Raw genomic sequence first — 20,534 nt, 5'->3', positions numbered from 1 at the left:
AGCGCGATGGTCACAGCGCGCTCCGCTTTTCCTGGAGAGGCTTGCAGAAGGAAAACAGCGTCTTCCAGTGGTTCCTTTGTCAGGGGGTAGCGCCCACTGTTCCTGGGGCGCTGGTCAGGGGGCAAGTTCACAGGCAAGCCCTTGGAGATCTTTCAGCAGAGTTTGGCACAAAGTTCAATAAAAGCAAAAGTCTCTTGTAGTCTCTTCTTTTCCTCTCCTTCTGCAGCAAGGCACCAGACACAGGCCAGAGACAGCACTCCTCCTTGTCCTTCCAGGTCCTTCTCTTCGGGCAGAGTTTCTTCTGTAGCGCAAACAGGATCTAATTTACAAGGAGCAGGGCTCCTACTTTTATACCCAGTTTCTTTTGTTCTTACAGGCCAGGGGGGCCTTTGCATAACTGTTCTCAGTCCCTGAGCACTTGTGGTGGGTACTTCTGCTTCTGCATTCAGTGTGAGGGCAGGCACATCAGCCGCTCCCCAGGGGGGCGGAGCCGACATTGTGAAGACAGGGGCAGCCTGAGCACTTTGTTGACAAGCTTCGGTCCTTCCTGGGCCAGGTGCAGGCTGAGTCATCAGTCGCTCCCCAGGAGGGCGGAGCCAGCATTGTGGAGGCAGAGCACAGCCTGATGCATCATTCAGGGAAACTCCCACCTCCCACTAAGGTGTCATCCTGCTATTCACCACCTGTCAACTCCCAGCCCTGTCACTCACACAACTCAGACAGTCAGATACACACAAAAGCAGAGGCGGGCTGAAATGGTTAGACAAGCAAATGCTAGCTTTCTAAAAGTAGCATTTGCAAACCCAGGATATTAAAATAAACTTTACTAAAAGAAGTATTTTATTATTCTGAGTTCAGGCATACTAAACATTACTTTCTACCATGTTCCCTGAGCCTGCTAGGATTATAGAGTGTAATAATTCCAGCAGCCCATCTGGCCTAGAAGAGAACTGGTAACCTTACAATAGTGAAAAACGAATTTGGCAGTAATTCACTATTAGAACATGCCACACACATCAGGGCATGTCCTACCTTACACTTACAATGCACCCTGCCCTAGGACCTACCATAGGGGTGACTAATATGAAGTTAAGGGAAGGTTTAGAGGCTGGCAAGTGGGTGCACTTGCCCAGCCAGCATGACAGTACCAGACTGCACACAGGTTCTGCAATGGCAGACCCTAGACACATTTTAGGGCTGCTTCTGTGGGTGGCGCAACCAGCGCTGCAGGCCCACTAGCAGTATTGGCATTTACAAGCCCAGGCACTCCTGGTGCACTTTACTAGGGACTAACAGTAAATCCAATGAACCAATCATGGACATCAATCACATGTACACTTTACATAGGGAGAGCATATGCACTTTAGCACTGGTCAGCAGTGGTAAAGTGCCCAGAGTCATTAAACCAAACAAAATAGGTCAGAGAGAGTATTGGAGGAAGGCAAAAAGTTTAGGGATGACCCTGCCAAGAGGCCCAGGTCCAACACCTACCAATCGTCGTCTAAGGGGCCCAGATCCCTCTCCCAGGTCGCCTTTAATGACACCAACGGGTCCGGTATATTGTTGATTAACTTGCGATAGATCGTGGACATTGGCCTGTCCAGAATGGGGTCAAATAATAGCCAATGCTCCATGAGGGAGTATTCCGGGACAGACACCCCCCTCAAATATGAGATCGCAGTGCGTGCACAAGACGCATGTAGTGATAGTGCTGCGAGTCCCGTAAGTCATACGCTTTCTGCAAGTATGCGAACGAGCGCGGGGTGTCGCCCTTTCACACGTCCCCCAAGTATTCAATGCCAATAAGTTGCCAGCCCTTGAAGGCCTGCAGCCTGGTCACTTCGCTCGGCTGCTCCCCAATCCATAAGGGAGTCTGACCCGTCAGGGACCCCGACCCCCCCAGAAACCGATTTGCTTCTTTCCAGCATTGGACCACTACTCCGGTGTGTGAAGGCAAATCAGTGCGCGCCCTCCCGGTGTACAGTAGAGACTCGCAGTTTCCGCCCGGCATCACTGAGCGATCTACTCTATAGGCCGGCTCAGACCTATCCATGTACACCCAGTCGTTTACCACCTGTAGTTGGGACGCCCAGTAGTATAACTGCACGTCCGGCAGGGCCAGCCCACCTTCGTACACCACCCGTGTCAGCTTGACGAGCGCAATCTGTGGGGCACCCCCATCCCAAAGAAGTGTACGAACGGCCTGATACACCCTCTTGAAGAATCCCGGCGATACCGGATATGGGGTGTTCTGGAGAATGTACAGTAGGCGGGGCAGTGCCAGCATTTTGAAAATGGCCGCCCTGCCCATCAGGAATAGAGGCAGTGGGCGCCAGTGGCTCACATCCATGAGTAGGCGCTTCAACTGGGGCTCGAGGTTTCGGCCGAAAAACTCTGCCTTGTCTCTCGTGATAAATACCCCCAAGAACCTGAAGCCATCACTTACTACCACCGCCGGGCATCTGGATGGTATCCGATGGAGGTGGGCCGGACAGGGGAAAGATGATCGATTTCCACCAATTGATCCTGTAGCCTGAGTAGCTTCCAAAGAGTTCAAAGAGGTGGAGTGCTTGCACCATCGACTGGTAGGGCCTAGCCATGTAAAGCACGATTTCATCAGCATACAGGCTAATTCGCTCCTCCCAGTCATCAGTAAAAGCCAGGCCTCGAAACGAGCAATCCCTTCTAATCCAATGCACTAGGGGCTCCAATGCCAGGGCAAATAAAAGAGGGGATATGGGGTAGCCCTGTCTCATACCCCGCCGGAGCTGAAAGGCTCTAGAGACCGTGCCATTCACCCGCGCCATGGGTTTTTCGTACAGGAGACGCACCCAACTGCAGAAAATCGGCCCGAAGCCCAACCGCCGCAGAACCATGAAAAGGTATGGCCATTCCATACTGTCAAACGCCATTGATGCGTCCAGCGCCATCAATGACGCCTGCGTGTCCCCCACCCCTTCCGTCATGTGCAGTACGCCATACATACGACGCAGATTGTGCCTGGTACTTCTGCGCAGCATAAAACCTGACTGATCTACGTGGATCAGGTCAGGGAGGAGCGGGAGCAGCCTGTCCGCCAGGACCTTCGCTAGCACCTTTGCCTCAATATTTATGAGGGAGATCCGCCGGTAAGAGGAGCAGATCTCAACTGGCTTGCCTTCCTTGTGTATAACCACAATAGTGGCCTCTCTCTGGTCCGGTGGTAGTATGCCTACCTTACGTGCCTCTAGGTACATCCTGAGGAGGGGCCCGTGACAATACTTGATTGTTTCTTGAATATCTCAACCAGCAGCCCATTAGGACCCTGCGCCTTGCCCGACTGCAGGGAACTGAGCGCGGCCCCCACCTCCTCCCCGGATAGAGCCGTCTCCAGGGCATCACTCTGGAACTGCGACAGGGTGGGAAGCACAAAATCCTGGAGGAATTCTGCACAATCCTGCTCCGTCATAGTACACACCGGAGTATAAACCTCCTCCAGGTGTGTCGTGAACATCTCCGTGGTATCGGTACTTGTGGTAGCCAGGGCGCCCGACTTATCGCACACTGCCGCCACCCAGGAACGTCCTCTGTCCCTACGCTCCAGCCACGCTAGGAGCTTTAGGGCTTTGTCCCTGACATCATATATACGGTGCTGCGTGGCAAGGGCATAGGCCCGTGCCTCGCCTTCCGCTAGTACCCGGAGCTCTTTCTGCTTTAGTGCCATGGCGACCCTCCGGCGTGGAAACCCCTTCCTCCCCTTTTTCCAATTCCGTGATTTCATCCTCGAGCCTCCTAATCTGCAGGGAGTCCTTCTTCTTTTTGGCACCAATCAGTGCCTGTGCCTGTCCCCGTAAGACGGTCTTATACACCTCCCACAGGACAATGTGATGCTACGGACCCCTGGTTTTCCTCAAAGTAGAGCTGGGAACCCTCCCTGAGCTTGTCTCTTAACTTGTCATCCTGGAAGTGCCAGGGATCTATCCGCGGGAACGCGGCCTTATTCACAACTGGCCCCCTCAGGGTAGCACCCACCGGCGAGTGGTCAGAGACACCCCGGCCATCATTTGGGGGTCCGAAAATTCCCCCAACTGATCACTCCGAGCAGGAGGTGATCCAGTCTCGAGAAGGACCCGTGCCTGACCGAGTAGAACGTATATTGTTGCGCAGAGGGACGATGTGCTCGCCATAGATCGCTTAGGCCAAATGATTCCAGAAAGCCCTGTAGTCCCAACTCCCCCCGGTATCCCCCCACCCCCCGATCTGTCAAGAACCGACATGAGGACTGCGTGCATATCTCTACCCACCAGGAGCGTCCCAATAGGAAGTTCCGTCAAGAAGGCCCCCAGTCTGGCATAGGTCGTTGAGTGAAGGCCCGGCGGGAAATAGCTTGAGCAGAAAACATTTGTGCGTCCCTCCCATCCACACGCCACTGCCACCATGCACCCCGCATCATCGGTCCATTTCCCAGAAAGGACTATCGGGAACGTCTTGTGTATGAGGATGCCCACCCCCTTGGAACCAGATGTAAAGCCTCAGTGGGCACCATTTTGTACCGAAAGCGATCCAAGGTCTGGCAGCTGCTGCCCCGCAGATGCGTCTCCTGCAGGAGAACCACGTCCGGGGAGTGTCGCTTCAGATGCTGTAGTACAAGGGTTCGTTTAATCTTATTACCTAGGCCATTGACGTTCCACGTCCAAATCCTAGCCTGTGACTGGAAGGCAATGGTGCAATTGAGTCCCACCCACTGTTCGACTTGAACCTACAACTATGTCAGGAAGTACCCACCACCGCTGCCCCCGAGGAGTTGACAAAGAGCTGAGCATAACCAACCCGTTTCGAACACCCCCCCACTCCACCTTCCACCACCCCTTGAACAACCAAACACCCCATCCCCCCAACTCCCCCTCCCTGCCTCCCTGCCAGGTGAGCCTCCAACCACCCACCTTCGAAAAAAGCAGAGTGCCTGTCGCCCCAAATCCACAACAAAGAACATACCAGAGGAAGCGTGGGATCGCTAGCCCGAGAAAGATGCACATGAATCGTGTTGGATCGTACCCCTCCCATACAAATCACCCTGACCGCCCTGCGTCACACCCCCTGGCCATGCACCCCGAACACTCTGCCCAACAAACAATGCGGTCCCCAGTCCGTGAGCAGCCTCAGTCAATGTCTCACTTCGAGGTCCCATGGTGAGGCAGACCCTCACTCCTCCGGGATCCAAGCCCTCCAGCCCTTCGCTTCCAGAACCCCAACTTTCAGGTCAGGCAGGGACACAGGCGTAATTATGCACTCCCCTACCATACCATAGTCACTCCGCCTCTTGCCGCTCCTCAACTGTGGGAGCCCTCCCTGGATCCGGAACCCGGCCCTCGGCCACCACGCGCCACCTGCGGTTCTTGTTGCTTGTTCCGCCGTCCCACCGTACGCTACCCTTCCAACCAGTCGGCGGCATCCGTTGGCGCGTCGAAGAAGTAGGCTTTGTCTCCATCCAGAATCTTGAGCCACGCCGGGAACAGCATCATGTATTTCACCCCCGCCTCTCGGAACGCCCTTTTAACACAATCGAAGGAGAGCCGCTGGCGTTGCACCTGGAGTGTAAAATCCGGGAAAAAACAGATGACCGCATTGTCTCGGTGAAGATCTCCATGGACTCTGGCCACGCCTGCAATATGGCGTCTCTATCTCTAAAATTAAGAATGCGGGCAATAATAGGGCGCGGGGGCCCCCGGCTTCGGCTTACCGCCCAGGGCCCTGTGTGCTCGCTCCACGGAGAAGAAGTTAGAGGGGCGCTTCGGCTTCAAGTGGTTCAGGATAAGGTCCTCAACAATGAAGTCTGTCAAGGGCCCCTCCATCCCTTCGGGCACACCCACTATACGAATGTTATTGCGCCTGGCATGACCCTCCTCGTCCTCCAGGCGGGCCCACACATCCGCCTGATTTTTAGTGAGCGCAGCCACCTGCTTCTCCAAATGCTTCGTCTTTGCCTGCAGCCCTGTAATGCCAGTTTACGCCACTGCTACCTTGTCGGACATCTTGCGGAAATCCGCCCGCAAAAGATTCACCTCCTCCGTGACCGAGTCCAATTTTGGCTCCATCGTGCCCTGAAAGTCATTAATGGCCCTCATTATGTCTTTCAGAGACGGATCAGGACCCCCGTCATCCTGGTCGCCAGCCTGGCCGCCACCTGGCGCACCACGATCCCTGTTCATCGCCACTGTGTATTTTTCAATGTGATTGGATTGGCCTGATGCTCTATTCCGGCCCATTATGGGGCCCGACCGCCCCTAGGCACCAACAAAGCAAGACAGCCAGTACTTCTGCGCCCCCAGTCACCCCCAGAACCCCTCTGAGGACACTCCTGGCGCACCGGCACCTCTGTCACCCCGGGGTAACCACCAATAGGCTAGGCTGGACACCGTCCGTGGCGTAGGCGGCTGTATTGTCAGTAGATTAGAGGCCTCCAGCTTTGGGGTGCCCCCCCACAGCTTGCAGGGGTCCGCAACGCAGCAGGCCGAGACCCAGTCAGCACTCCAGAAGGGGCCCCCCGCACTGCCAGGTACTCGCACCCCCACAGGGCGCCGGACGGTTCCGCGGCGTTCCCTCCTCCCAGGCCGGCCGCCTCCGCAGTTAGGCCCTCACTCCGCTGCTCCGGGCCCCGCTCACCGTCCAAACAACTCGCAGCATGATGTAGCAGGATTGCACAGGACGACTGATCACACCCCCAGGGTCCGGGTAGTCAGGATGCCAGGGGAACAGGACTAAGGGCGGACACTTCTTGTTCCACGTGTAGGAGCCGCCGCGCGCCTCTCTCAGGCCGCCTGCACTCTTCCAACCCAGGGCTGCCGAGGGACGTCTGTCCCCCCCCCGCCCATCCCCCCCGCCGGCTTCACTCCCGGTCAGGCCCTGCAGCGCCAGGGCCCTACAGCTGTATCTCTCGAGGGGTGCAGCGCCAGGGCCCGCTCTCGCTCCTACCAGCCTCGCCGCCGCACCTCCTGAGAGCCGCCGCTCACCTCTGTCTGGAGGGCGCCATTTTGTGGGGCCGGCCGCCGATCCGCGGATGCTCGCTGATTGCGTCTCGGGGCACCCGGGAACACTGGACGCACCGCCGTCGGCTGCCCAGCCGCTCCAACAACAGCGGGATACTTTCTGCAGCCACGGCGGTGCTCGGATAATGTCGGATGACGGGAGGATCACTCAAATCCTCGGCGCAGCTCCATGACTACGCCGCCATCTTCTAAGGCTGCAAGCCACGCCCCAACATTCTAAATCTTTGATGTTGGCACTTACGTGCGGAGCAGCAGCCGCGCTACCTGAGGGCTGCCCATCTCCGGGTGGCGTGGAATAATTTATTTTGTACATGGTTGTTTGGCAGGGACGTTGCAGGCCCTGGGGGAGATAGTGATACATGGGGTATCCAATGCTAGGCTGTGCAATAGGAAGATAAACGCTATCAAGCCCCAGGCGAAGCTCGCTGGCAGCCAATCAAAATTCAGATCTCCAGGGCGCCCTGTATCATGAAGGGCTGAGCCTGTGCCAGTGCAGCGCCCACCGGGAGCATATTCTATTTGTCTCCTACATGAAACATGGTCTAGTGGGTAAATTGTTGGCTGCTGAACTGGGAAAAGTGTGTTTAAATCCCAACTTTCCGCTTTGAACCAATTGTGTGATCCTGGGCTAATATGACTTCAGTTGCCTGTGCCGCAGTTCTCTTAACTCACTCAATTGAGAGCGCGAGGAAATAGTTTAAGCCGCAGGGTTGAGTGCTATTCAGAAAAAAATAGATAAATAATTTTGACAGCATTCCAATAAGATTTCAAACACCAGTTTTCTGCTATCTTTTTTTAATAAAAGATGCTGGTGCCATGGACGTATGTGGCGCGGCTATCTGACGGCGTAAATAACACCTACATCCGTAAAATGGAATTACAGGAGCTATCTCTAAGGCTATCGACATGTGAATGGCTTACAAACGAGGCACCAGATCTAACTGTAAATCGAGAGATTTTACATTCTCTCAGAAAAAGACGGCAGAGCTAGCCTTCTGGTTACACAACGTCACGTACTTCAGACAGCAGGACAACAATTCAGATGAAAGGAACCATTGGGGCAATACCTCACTTCTTACAGGCCCTGGCCTCAGGGAGCTGAGATCTCATGTATGTATAACCTACGGTCACACACTGGCAGCAATGCAAGTTTCAAGCCACCAAGGACAGGCTCAACCCTCAGAACACAGAGCTATCCCAAAGACTCGAAAAATGTCACATGGTCACAACCATAGTAAAAGAGATGACTTTCATAAAGCACTCATTCCAGGTACTGGGGACACAGGGAGAAGAGCAGCTCTCACACTGTGGACCCTATTCACAAAAACGTATTTTCTCAGAGGCGGCTCCTCCGTTAAGGCGGAAGAGCGTCGCCCCACTCCTCTCTGAGCAGAGCAAGAAGGAACAAGCATTTGCAATGCAATAGGTCTCGAATTTTGCAAGTTTTAGCTATTGGCTTTGTAAATTGTATGTTTTTGTTTTTAAAACATAAATGAAAGGCATTGCCATTTACAATGTCAATAGCTTAAACTTGCTTAAATGCGACACCTACTGCATTGCAAATGCTTGTTTTTAAACTGCCACCGTCTTAAGACATAATGAAATTGGTAACTTTCAGTATGCAAAGCATCATTGAGATGATGATTTTCACCTGTGATAGTTCAGAGTACTTTTTAGGGGTTAAATTGCCCCTAAAGCGTTACTATGCAATCGACACAGTGTCCCACACAGTGCTCATAGATACACTCAAGTCACAAGGTATTGGAGGGGCTGCCTTAAATTGGCTTATTGCCTTCCTCTCCAACGGTACTTTCCAAGTTTTTTTCCCCAAAATGCCAGCTCTGAAGCCCACTTCTTTGATCATGGGGTGCCACAGGGATCCATCCTCAGCCCCCTACTATTCAATCTATATGTAAGACCTCTGGCTGAGGTGGCAGAGAATTCGGGTTTATCCCTGTTTTCCTATGCTGATGACTCTCAAATCATTTTCTCCATATCTTCACAGAATACTACTACTTCCTCCATTTTAAAAACAGGTCTAAATAACATAGCATCATGGATGCAAAAACATTTTTTGAAACTAAATGGTGAGAAAACGGAGATATTGGTGTTGGGAAAACAAAAAGATCTCTGGAACCATCATCATTGGCCATGCAAAATGGGTGATCTTCCATCTCCCTCACCTCGTGTTCGTAACTTAGGCTTCATGATCGATGATGCACTCAGATTCAATCAGTCAATGTCGCAGCAACCTCCTTTACCATCATTAAATGGCTACGCAAAATATACTGGATGCTATCAGAAGCCTCCAGAAAACTGTAGTCAATGCCTTGGTTACATCGAGGCTTGACTACGGAAATGTCCTTTATCTGGGCTCAAATAATCCTGTAATCCACAGACTATAGATGGCACAAAACGCCACTGTTAGACTATCTCTAGCCATCGACGCAAACTACACTGGCTGAAAATCGAAAACAGTAAAATTTATGGCACTCAGCTATATGCATAAAATCAAATTCGGTAGTGTGCCCAGTTACCTTCTATCTCTAGCTCTTGCCAAACCATACCTTCCTTCTCGAAATCTCCGCTCAGCCACCCAAGGAAGGGTTGTCGTTCCGAAATTCAAATTAGCCCGGATCGGTGGCAAGTCCTTCTCGCACTTAGGCCCTTCACTTTGGAATTCCCTTCCCACTGCACTACGCAACGAAATAAACTACATTCAGTTTCGCAAGTCATTAAAAACCTGGCTGTTTGACAAATAAAATTATTTTCTGTGATTCACTCCTTGACCTGCCGTTTGCACCGGGAAACCCTTTTTGGGTAGCTGTTTGCGCATTATAAATTTAAAAACTAAACCCCATAGGGGATGGCATAAGATGAGGCAAAAATATTCCTCTGGGCGAAGCCAGCTTCCGCTATAAGTATACTTTGTATTTAGAAAAAGTTAATAGGTGTAACGTGCTGTTGCCTAATAAATTACCGTTCGTCTATAACATACCGGAAGTAAAGAACTATGAAGCTTAAAAAAACGTAAAAGCTTACATTCGACGCTATAATTTAACACTTCGCTTTGAACAATGTTATTTTGTCATGATGTACAAGTTTATCAATGCTTTAAGCTTGATTATCTTTTATTGAACACGAATGGGAACCGGGCAGATCGCTGCACCAGGGCATCCTGCTAAGTAGGCGGGTCACCCACGGGACGACCTGTACCCGTTCAAAAATTCCGCTCACATTATGAGTGAGGATCCTGGCGTCACCCAAGATCGTTATTTTCCTTACTCATTAGTTTAAGGCATACTAAAATTTGGGTGGAGAAGAAACCATTCAGGAGTAAAACCTCTAGTAAGTGAGAGCGAGAAACTGTCGCCACATGCAGATTTAAAAAAAAAACTCTTAAAAGGGTTACAGTATATAAAGTCTGCAGAGGAAGGGTTCACCGTTTAATCACAACTCACTCAAAAGCGGCAGCATTGCCCTCTCAGATTTATGTAAATTAGAATACCGCGTAGCCTCATGGGAAACGGGGAGGTGCCTTCGGTAAAAACATAACTACGAATGGCGTCCGTGGCGGTGACGTTCACTCATCGTGAACTCCGAAACGCCACTTGCTGCTGAATTCAGCGCCATCTAGAGTCTTTATAGAGAATTGCATGAGAACAATGCAAGTACACACACAAACACATATGTGGGACGCGGGGGGGAGTTCATCTCCTCCAGGTTTGAGGGTGTGTGTGGGGGGGGGGGGGGGGGAGAGGAGGAGTTTTAAGTGCGCCGGCAGTTTTTTTTTTACGGGGGGCTAAAAATGGGTCTCTATCGGGCTCTGTTTTGTGCCCCGGCACAGACGTTCTGTCTTTTACCCCCGACGGCAGTCCGGAAAATAGTGCCAGGGCACATAACAGCCTGATAGAGAGCCGTTTCGAGACAGCAGGCACATCATGTGCGCTGCTGACACTGCTCACTTCTCACTAGTAGAGAAGTTACGGCATGACGTCATGCCAAGTGAGCGTGTCGGGGAAGGGAAATCCTTTAAAGAGTCCTGTTCTCTCTGTATTTCCCTCATCTTTCTTAGACTCAGGTGCAGCAACATTGTTGTGGTGTCACCAGGGCTTTAAGTGGAAGCTTTCTCAATATTATCTACAAACCAAAGTTGGTGCTTATTTATCTTTTGCAACCAACAACCAGTGACAAAGCCAATAGCCCTGACTTGTAGGTAAGATGTTTCTTGTTGTATCATATATTTGGATGCAATGATAGAACCGGCAGAATTCAAGTCTGGCGGCGCACTATGCTAAACACAGATTTTTGGTTTACGTTTTTAAGCCACGCCCCTAATTACACTGGTCACGCCCCTTTGAGAGTATTTTTTTATCCTACTTAAAGCCCTGGGGTGGGGGCGGCATGGGTGGAGGGGTTAAATGATTTTCCCCTCGTCTCCATGATTCACAGGGCCATTGCCTATACTAAGCGCGACGCTGGGCCGAGAGCATCTCAGCGCTTTACACGAGAACCAGATCCCGGCTTCGCCTCAACAGCCTGTTACTCCTAACAAATCACGTAAAAAAAAACGCGGGTAATTAATATATATTTAAAAAGTCTGCCCAGTCTGCCCGTGTGTTATGCAAGTAACCTAATGCTTGTGTAAAGCGTTCTACTACCTAGAGCAAACCTGCGCTATGAGAGCAACGAAAGAAAACCATGTTACACTCCCGAGGGTCACGTGTGACTCGGAAGTCTTGTCATGTTGTGGGTTGCAGGAGGCTTTATTTGCATACTCGCAATCCCCTGTCATTTGTAATCCCTTTTATGTAGTGGAAGCAATTTTACTATTTATCCGGATCAGCACCCAAAAAAATAAACATTTTCTAGAACATTTTTCAAGTCATTTGTTAGTTTATAGCCCCACACTGATAGTCCACGGAGTTTTGTTCATTGCGGTCTCTCTAATTTGTCCTTTACAGTTAAAGATAGTTACAATATCGTCAAGTCATTAAAATGTGTTTTAATGATGCTAGTGCGTCAGTGATTGATTTATCGAAATACTGCTACTTCAAAAATATCTTGAATGTACGCTCTGCTCTTAATTGATTAGGATCAGGGAATTATTGTGCACCAATGTCGTTCCTGTTCGTTGTTTTAAAAAGAGGCATTTTACAATTGTTTTTCCGAATTGGTATCAGGTTTCAAAGTTTCATTATTAATTTTAATGATAGTCAGTGTGACTCAAATTTCATGTTTTACAGTATTTACATAAATAATGCTAAATCCACAAAATAAAAGTTAGATGTTACCTGTGTAAGGGTGCCACACTCCATAATAAATAAGCATTGGCAAAGCCAATAGTTTGCCTATGCAGGAGCTATTGGCTTTGGCATTGTGTTTCAGGGAGTGCCAATATAGGCCCCCAGAGTAACAGCTCTGCCCCTTCAGGACACAGTGAAATATTCAACACGTTTCCCATGAGCCAATGGTTCTGTATTCCTTTATTCACTAGTAATATGTCCTCTGTGATAAAAGTTTGTTCTCCAGTATTACATCTTTCATAGATTCACATGCTTGTATCTTCCCCGTTGTCATGGTGGGAGTCTCACGGTAACAGAATGACCAAAGCAGTATCATAGAGAAGAAAACTGCTTAGAAAAGCCCATAGGGACTGTAGTATTTGGTAACCAGACCTCCTCATTGTTTGGTCAAAAGTCAGCCAATCAGCATTGCTGCCCTGCCCTCACACTCCCCAGCAGAAGCTTCCTGTCTCAGATTTCCAACCATTTTCGTGTGAGAAAGGAGTCTCCCTGAGCTCTGCTCAGTTTTGCTGCTCCTGAGTGAACTATTGACCTTTTACTTCTACTGTCTTTTCTACTGGAATAAGGTATTGTGTGTGCCTATTTTCTTCATAATGGCTGAAAGCTCTAAAAAGAGGCTGTTCAGGCCTTGCAGATCCTGTGGTAAGGCCAGGCTTTTCTCTGAGGATCCTCACAAGGACTGCCTATATTGTCTTCATCCTAAGCATGTGGCCAAGGATTGTAAATATTGTAGAACCTTCTCTGCTAAAACTCTGAGAGACAGAGAGGCTCGATTGCTGTTGTGGCTTCAAAAGAAGAAGGTTGCATCAGACTCAGATTCTGGGGAGGAATCTTCTAAATCGACACCTAAATGTCACGGCCACGTGTTCTCAGGATCAGGTGATGCTCTATGGGGTTCACCTCCAGACTGCCCTATGCTCAGAATTCAAACTACACTGAGCATAAAGTAATCAGGTGAGGAAAAAAATAAGAAAACCAGGAAGGGACTGGAACAGGACGGGAGGCTGTAATGAGAAACAACAAAGAAACACAAGCATTAATATCATAACAATACTAACTACTCTCAAGTGTTCTCGCTAGGACACCACCTACCACGGGTACTAGCTACAATCTCTTCTTCTCCCTCTTGGTAGGTAGTGAATAACCTGAATCCACGATGACCACTATTCTGAAATACAAGAGAGAATGTCAGCATTCATATAAGCAGTCAATCAGCCCAAACACTTCTCCTTCGTTCACCACGGTCACACACACCTTCCAGCCTTCCTGGTGATTCCAACAAAAAATCCCCAAAAGTGTAAAGTCTTCAATCAAAATATAAGAATCAATGGTGCACTCCAAAAAATCCTCAGTGTAGTTCCAAATATTGCGCTTTAGTCAAAACACAGTCTTAGTAACTCAAAGTTTCAAAAGCAGAAATCCAAACGTCTATCTACCAAACGAATTAGCCACAAGTCCAAAGTACTAGACTGCGTTTTCAACTTCGCACGTAAGCTCCACAGTTCATCACGTAGTCAAACTCACGGAATCCGGGAACAGCAGATGATGATCAATTCCGTCCGCTGCAAGGACTCCGCTAACACCAGCCGGTGCTAGAACAGCGCTTAACAGCCGTTGAACGCTCCAAAGAGAAGCCGCCGCTTCCCACTCCTTTGTTCTCTCAGCCGAAAAAACACCGGCGAATGCGAAGAGCAGCTAGATGACACAGCCGCTGCACTTCTCGCCAGCACGCCGGAACCAAAACTTCCGACACTCCAAAACTCCTGCAGAGGCGTACGGCAGCCGCCGCATGCTCTTTTTCCTCGAATGAGAACTCCGCGATGGCCGAACGCCAATGCGGGATACACACCAGTTCTAACTCCAATTACTGGTCAAAATCACGTACACAGTCCTCCAGTAATCAGGTGCCTTTATAGAGGCTGACTCCTCCCTTAGGCTAAGCTTTCTGGGAGATGTAGTTCTTTCCTTTTTGTACGATCTTTCTAAATTGTCCCCCTTCGGGAATCACAACCATGACACTAAAAAGAGAAAGGCCTCTCTTTCTGAGGAAAAAGTGGAATCTAAAAAGATTAAATCTAGGGAGAAGGCAGCGTCATCTCTCCCTATTACTCCTCCCAATAAGCTGTCAGGACATAAAGGGACAGGGTCTGCTCCATCGACCAGTTTCCCTGGCTTCTACTGCTAAATCTGTGGAAAAATCTTAAGCTCCGTCGACGACTTCACCGTCGGCGACAACTGTTTCGACGACGACGGCTTAGTCGACGACAGGATTTAAAGCAGCGTCGACGGCAACTGTAGGAAGGTGGATACCGGACTATGGTTACCCCCAACTTTTTGCCGGGTGTTTTGCTGGTTTTTCGACTTAGTTGACCTGGGACCCTGCTATTCAGGACCCCAGGCCTACTGCTCTCTCTGTAAAATGGATTCCATGTACCTTAGGTACATATTTAATTGGTACTGGGCCACCTTATCAGACCCTGTAACTCAGGGCATAGGTGTACCCAGGGCCTACCAGGGGCTGCAGCATGTATTATGCCACCCCTGGCTGGCCATCTAAATCTGACACAACTGGCTGCACGACAGCTGGGGCAAGGTGGTGTAATCACCCTTTGCTTTAGATGTATTATACCTATATCGAACCCTAAAATGGACCCATAGATTCCTATCAGTCACTCCTATGGCAGGCCTTAACAATCCTGAAGGCAGAGTGCTTGGAATCGTGTGAGATGGTGCTCTGGCATGAGCTGAGCCCGTTTGCAGCTTGCGGAACCAAGTCCCTATAGCTGTTCCATGATAACGCATACCATATACTCTTAAGTGCATTATAATCCTCGCGGTTATATGCCAACTCTGGTATCGCTTTTCAAAACATGTCGAGTAAGGTGTCATACGAATTGGAATACTAACCCCTCGCCAATTCTGGCGACGGGGTTAGCATTCCCCCCTTCTAGAGGGACACGACATGTATGTAACTGTGAACCCCGGTTAAAGTTAACTCAAGCCTCAGCATCACAAAATGGATGCTGCCACCACAGACACAAGTCTGACCCCCTACAGCTGGGAGTCCTTCCAGCGAGGGGAGCTTGGACAAAGGGTTTCCTGTCAGGGGCGGTGCTAGCACCATCTCAGACAGGGTTTTGTGTATCCTGGGTAGGCAGGGCTTTAGAGGAAGGTGACTGCAAGTGGCACCCCGGTGCTCACTATGCATCTGCCGGCTAGAACCAGTTCCAGGGGCACACCAGCCCCCGAGCTGGGGAAAGTCCGGCATGGGAGAGGGGTGTAACCACCCCCCTTCCTGGTCCCACCCATGGGCAGGACCTAGACTCGTGCCAGCCCCTTTTCCTAGTATAAAGATAGGAGCGGGCCCCCTTCCAAATTAGATCATCTTTGAATCCTGAAACTACTTTCTACGAAAGGAACTCTCGACTTCTTCTCAAGATTTCTCCCTTGTGACTAAGGAGTGGTCACCCTGCACCCGCAGGCACCATCCGAGAACACTGCGGTTTGCTGCACGTCCTTCCTCCGGAATCCGACTGACCAGCACGACGAGACCCGACTTCCCTGGCACCTCTGACCTCTACTCACATCGTCAGCTCAGCTGAGATCCGTGGGTGCGACGAGACCTCGAGTGACCGGCCATCTTCAAGACTGCACGACTCTTGCCCAGCACGACCGCCGAGGGATCCTCGAGTGAGTGCTTTGGGGTCCGAGAAGCCCCAACCCTGAGCAGCTCCAGCACCGAAGTTCAGCCCTCCAGCATCCACCAGATCTGCGTGGGGCCCTTCTGCTCTTTGCTGCTCACCGCGTTGTCTGGCTACTAGCACGTTGGCTTGTGGCCTTCCCGACGTCAACCGACGACATCAACACCGCATGTCTGGTTGCTCCAGACTGGCCCTTGCTCCCTTCCAAAAGAGGAGCATCCCGGACCCTCCTGGTCTACTCCAGACGCCATTTTGAGTCCACCGCGTGGGCTTGCATTTGCCAAGACTTGTTGCCCCAATCCTGGGTCCAGCGACGTCGACAGCAGATACCATCGTGGGACAGCTCGCACCTCCATCCTGGTCGCCGACAACGCCTCCTGGTCCGTGAGACTGCAGAGCCCAGCTTCGCCCACTAACCTGGTCAAGGTGACTTCAGCCGGTGCCATCCTGGTGCCCATCTAATCACTGGCTAGTGATTCAGAACTTGGTCCCCTCTGCTTACAGGTGTCTTCCATCTCCGATCCAGGCTTGGATCCATCCGAATTTCTTCACTGGTCGCCTGCCAGCAACTTCTTCTTTCAGGCTCCTGGTTCGTCAACGAGGGTTTCCGACGACACTTGAACCCTATGCAGCCGCAGCCCCTGGGCTAGGTAAACCGAGTACTCCGGGGCTCCAGTGTAGAACAACTCTCTAAGTGCCTAGATCCACTTTTGTTTTTGACCTACCTAGTCGGGTTCGCCCGAGAACACTTACTTTGCATTTACTAGTATCCATAGACTTTGTCCCGCATCCCGCGTGAGAGTGCACACTCTGCACCCGAGTCCCCTAGGCCTCCTGCTAGTAATCTGAAGGTTCAGTAGTCCAGTCCTAGCGATTCCAAACCCTATGAGATTAGTACTTACCTGCTAGTAATTTCGCATTCCACTTTTAAAGTATATGGTTTTTCGTGCCCCTCGGGCATTTGTGTAAATTGTGCAACTTAAAGTATTTTCGTAAGAGTTTTGTTGTGTGCTTAGTACCCTGTCCTCATAAAGAGTACAGGGCTGTTGTGATCTAAATAAATACACTGTTTATTTTCATAACACTTGTGTGGTGTCCTTTCACTTGGTGTTCAAGGGGTATATGTGATGGTATAACAGCTGGCTTAACACGCCCTCTAGAGTTTAGCCCGAAGACTGCTCGTATCCATACTACTAGGATAGCTGGTCTACAAGGTTGACTTACAACCAATCATCAATAAGGGTTGTTTGGACTGATACAAAGTGCTCACTAGAATAGTGAACATTATATATCAGGCCAACTTCTCACAGCGACAACGTCGACGAGTATGACTGTTCCGTCGACGAAGAGACCGTCGGCGTCGACGACGAAAGGCTCGACGACGAAGATGTCGACGGGGACTCCGTCGACGGCGATCCCGTCGACGACTATTTTGGTGTCGACGGTGACTATGTCGTTGACGACACCGTCGACGAAGATCATACTTTCAACGGCAAAGGCATTTAAATCGCCGCAGTCGAAGACTATGATCTCTATTCGATCGTTTCAGTCGTCAAGGGGTTCGGCGACCATCAGCAAATCTGCAGAATTCACGTCGTGGACGCAGATTTCACCTTTACCTCCAACTTCCTTATTGGAGCAAGATTCAGATGGAGAGAAGTCCTCAGGTGCTGCCTACAGCCCATCGCAGCTCAAGATAAAGAGCCAGGACACAGGCGAAGAAGAGGTTTTTTCCTTTAAGGACAGAGCTCAATCTTCTAGATATGAGTCTACCCAGGAAACATGTGATTACAATGAGGATGAAGAGCAACAAGAGGAGTCACGAGAGGAGGAGCGAGAGGAGTCAGTCTCCATACCTGTGTCTCTTGTCTCTGACCTCAGGTTCATGATAAATGACGATTACCGCCGTTTTCCGGAGGCAAACGCACCTCAGTCATCGACGCCGGTACCTCCGTCGCAACCTCCAAAGACCCAAACTTTTTCTCAGGAGAAAGTGGTGAGATCACCGCCTGTGATAACAATCCGGGATGATCTAATGGATTCCGATGAGGATGATCAGCCTGAGGAAGGGGAGCTTGTACATGATGCTACGGGGCAGGAATGGAATGAGTACATCTTGCCATCGACCCCGTCACCTACTCCACTGCCATCCGCTTCTCCTCCGCAAGACATCGGAGGGTTCCATGACATCAGGCAGCTAAGAGATTTCATTTGGATATGGAAGTTAAAGAAACAGAATTTCAAGGATGACGCCAGGAAATCAACTCGCTCAATCCCGATTATCCCTCACGTTTGGGAAGAGGGCCTAAAAATCTTAAAGACACCGGCTTCCATAGCGGTTTCGGTTCCAAGAAACCAAAAGAAGTATAGAGCGCCAGAATCTGCAGCAGCCTGTTTAATAGGACACCCGAGACCAGAGTCGGTCGTGACGCAGGCGGCGCAGAGGAATTCTAAGAACCCGGTGGCTACTTCATTGGTGCCACCAGACAAGGAAGGAAGGAAGGAGAATGGACGGAGCCGGGAAGAGGTTTGCGGTCATGGCAGCCTCTGCAATTAAAGCAGCCAATGCTATGGCACTTAATAGCCGTTTCAACAGACAAATGTGGTCGGATCTGGCACCCATTCTGTCTGCTCTACCGGAGGATAGGAAAGAAGAAGCAGCGGCTATCCTCAAGGACGGAACAAAGTCAGCTGCTGAATCTATTGACATTGCCATGGATGTTTCCTCTATGGCTTTCAGGCAGATGGCTGGAGCAGTTTCGCTTCGCAGACAGGGTTGGCTTAAAGCAACGTCATTTCGTCCGGAGGGGCAGGCGAAGATTGTAGATATGCCATTCGATGGCGAGAACTTATTTGGAAAACACGTAGACGAAGCGCTGCAAGGTATCAAGTCTGACACGGATACTGCTAGAGCGCTGGGATCCCTTCAACAAGGACGGTTCCAGTCCTTTCGTAGAAGAGTTGCAAGAGGTCAATTCAATCAGAGACCGTCATTTCAGACCAACAGATATCAGCCTTATAACCAACAAGGTTATAGACAATACAATTCAAGCAACAGGCCTTCCAACTCCTCCTACCAGCAGCGGTCTAGGGGTAAATCTTCCAATAGAGGGAAGAATCAACAATCTAACAGGTGTCAATGATTTCAGGCCGGCGCTCCCCACACAGCAGATCCCGGAAAACGACCACTATCTGTCTCAATACTTCAACAACTGGATGTCCATAACATCGGACAAATGGGTTTTGGACGTCATAAGCAGAGGTCATACCCTAGAGTTTGTAGAAATGCCACCAGATCATCCCCCGGTGCTCAGACTCAACCAACATCGTCAGGAGTTACAGAAGGAAGTCCATTCGCTTATGCAGAAGGGGGCCATAGAAGAAGTGCCGCAACATCACAGAGGGAAAGGCTTCTATTCGCATTTCTTCCTCATCAAAAAGAAACAAACACTGAAATGGAGACAGGTATTGGATTTGAGGGATCTGAATTAATACATAAAAAAGATCCCCCTCAGAATGCTCTCATTGCAAGAGATCCTCCAAATGTTAAAAGAAAAAGACTACATGGCGTCTTTGGATCTCATGGATGCGTACTTCCATATTCCAATTCATCGGAAGCACAGAAAATATTTAAGATTCATCGTGGAGAGTCGCCATTTTCAATTCAAGGTCCTTCCATTCGGCCTCCAATCGGCCCGAGGGTGTTTACCAAATGCATGGCCCCGGTGGCAGCCCATTTAAGATTGCAAGGGCATTACATTTACCCATATCTGGACGACTGGCTGGTGATAGGTCCATCATTCAAAGAAACCACAAGGTCTCTTCAGTGCTGCATTCGACTATTTCAGCGCTTGGGACTAAGGACCAACTTGGAGAAGTCCTCACTTACTCCAGCCCAGGGCATCCACTTCTTAGGGGCATGGATATGCACCAAGGCAGTGAAAGCTTATCCTTCCGAGGACCGGATGAAGAAGATAATGGGTCTAGCAACGACCCTCCAGACTAAAAGGTTCACTTCTGTGAGGATGTACAAATCCATGTTGGGGATGATATCATCCTGCATCCCACTGGTGCCAAATTGCCGTCTTCGAATGAGACCTTTGCAGGAACAACTGGACGAGCAGTGGGTTCAGTCCAAAGGAACCTTCGAGGATCGGATTACCATCACGGACCGTATGAAGGTGGCCATGTCATGGTGGAAGGTTCAGAAGAACTTGAATCAGGGTCTGAACTTTATACCTCAAGATCACGATTACGTGATGACAACGGACGCCTCGTTGCAAGGATGGGGCACGCACCTTCAAGAGCTGGAGATTCAGGGCCTCTGGTCAGACTGGGAAGCACAGTTTCACATAAATATGTTGGAACTCAAAACGGTGTTTCTGGGGCTTCAAGCCTTCCTACCCATAATCCGGCACTCGTCGGTGCTTATTCAAACGGACAGCACCACGACTATGTTTTATCTGCTAAAGCGGGGTGGAACAAGATCCAAACAACTGTCG

At 50.2% G+C, this 20,534-nt stretch overlaps 1 protein-coding gene and 1 non-coding gene across 3 annotated transcripts in view; one reads left to right on the top strand and one right to left on the bottom strand.

The window, feature by feature from the left end:
- Nucleotides 1–20,534, top strand: part of PSME4 (proteasome activator subunit 4) — a 2,155,241-nt gene that overhangs the window by 793,433 nt on the left and 1,341,274 nt on the right. The gene's annotated exons all lie outside the window — the stretch shown is intronic.
- LOC147709043 (U12 minor spliceosomal RNA) lies at nucleotides 10,178–10,327 on the bottom strand. The gene has a single exon (XR_015296750.1). It is a non-coding gene; the product is annotated as a U12 minor spliceosomal RNA (small nuclear RNA).

This window comes from Lissotriton vulgaris, chromosome 6 (genome assembly GCF_964263255.1).
Source record: "Lissotriton vulgaris chromosome 6, aLisVul1.2, whole genome shotgun sequence".
Lineage (NCBI taxonomy): Eukaryota > Metazoa > Chordata > Amphibia > Caudata > Salamandridae > Lissotriton > Lissotriton vulgaris.
Note: the sequence above shows the minus strand (reverse complement) of the source record. Positions and strands in the feature narration are given on the sequence as shown.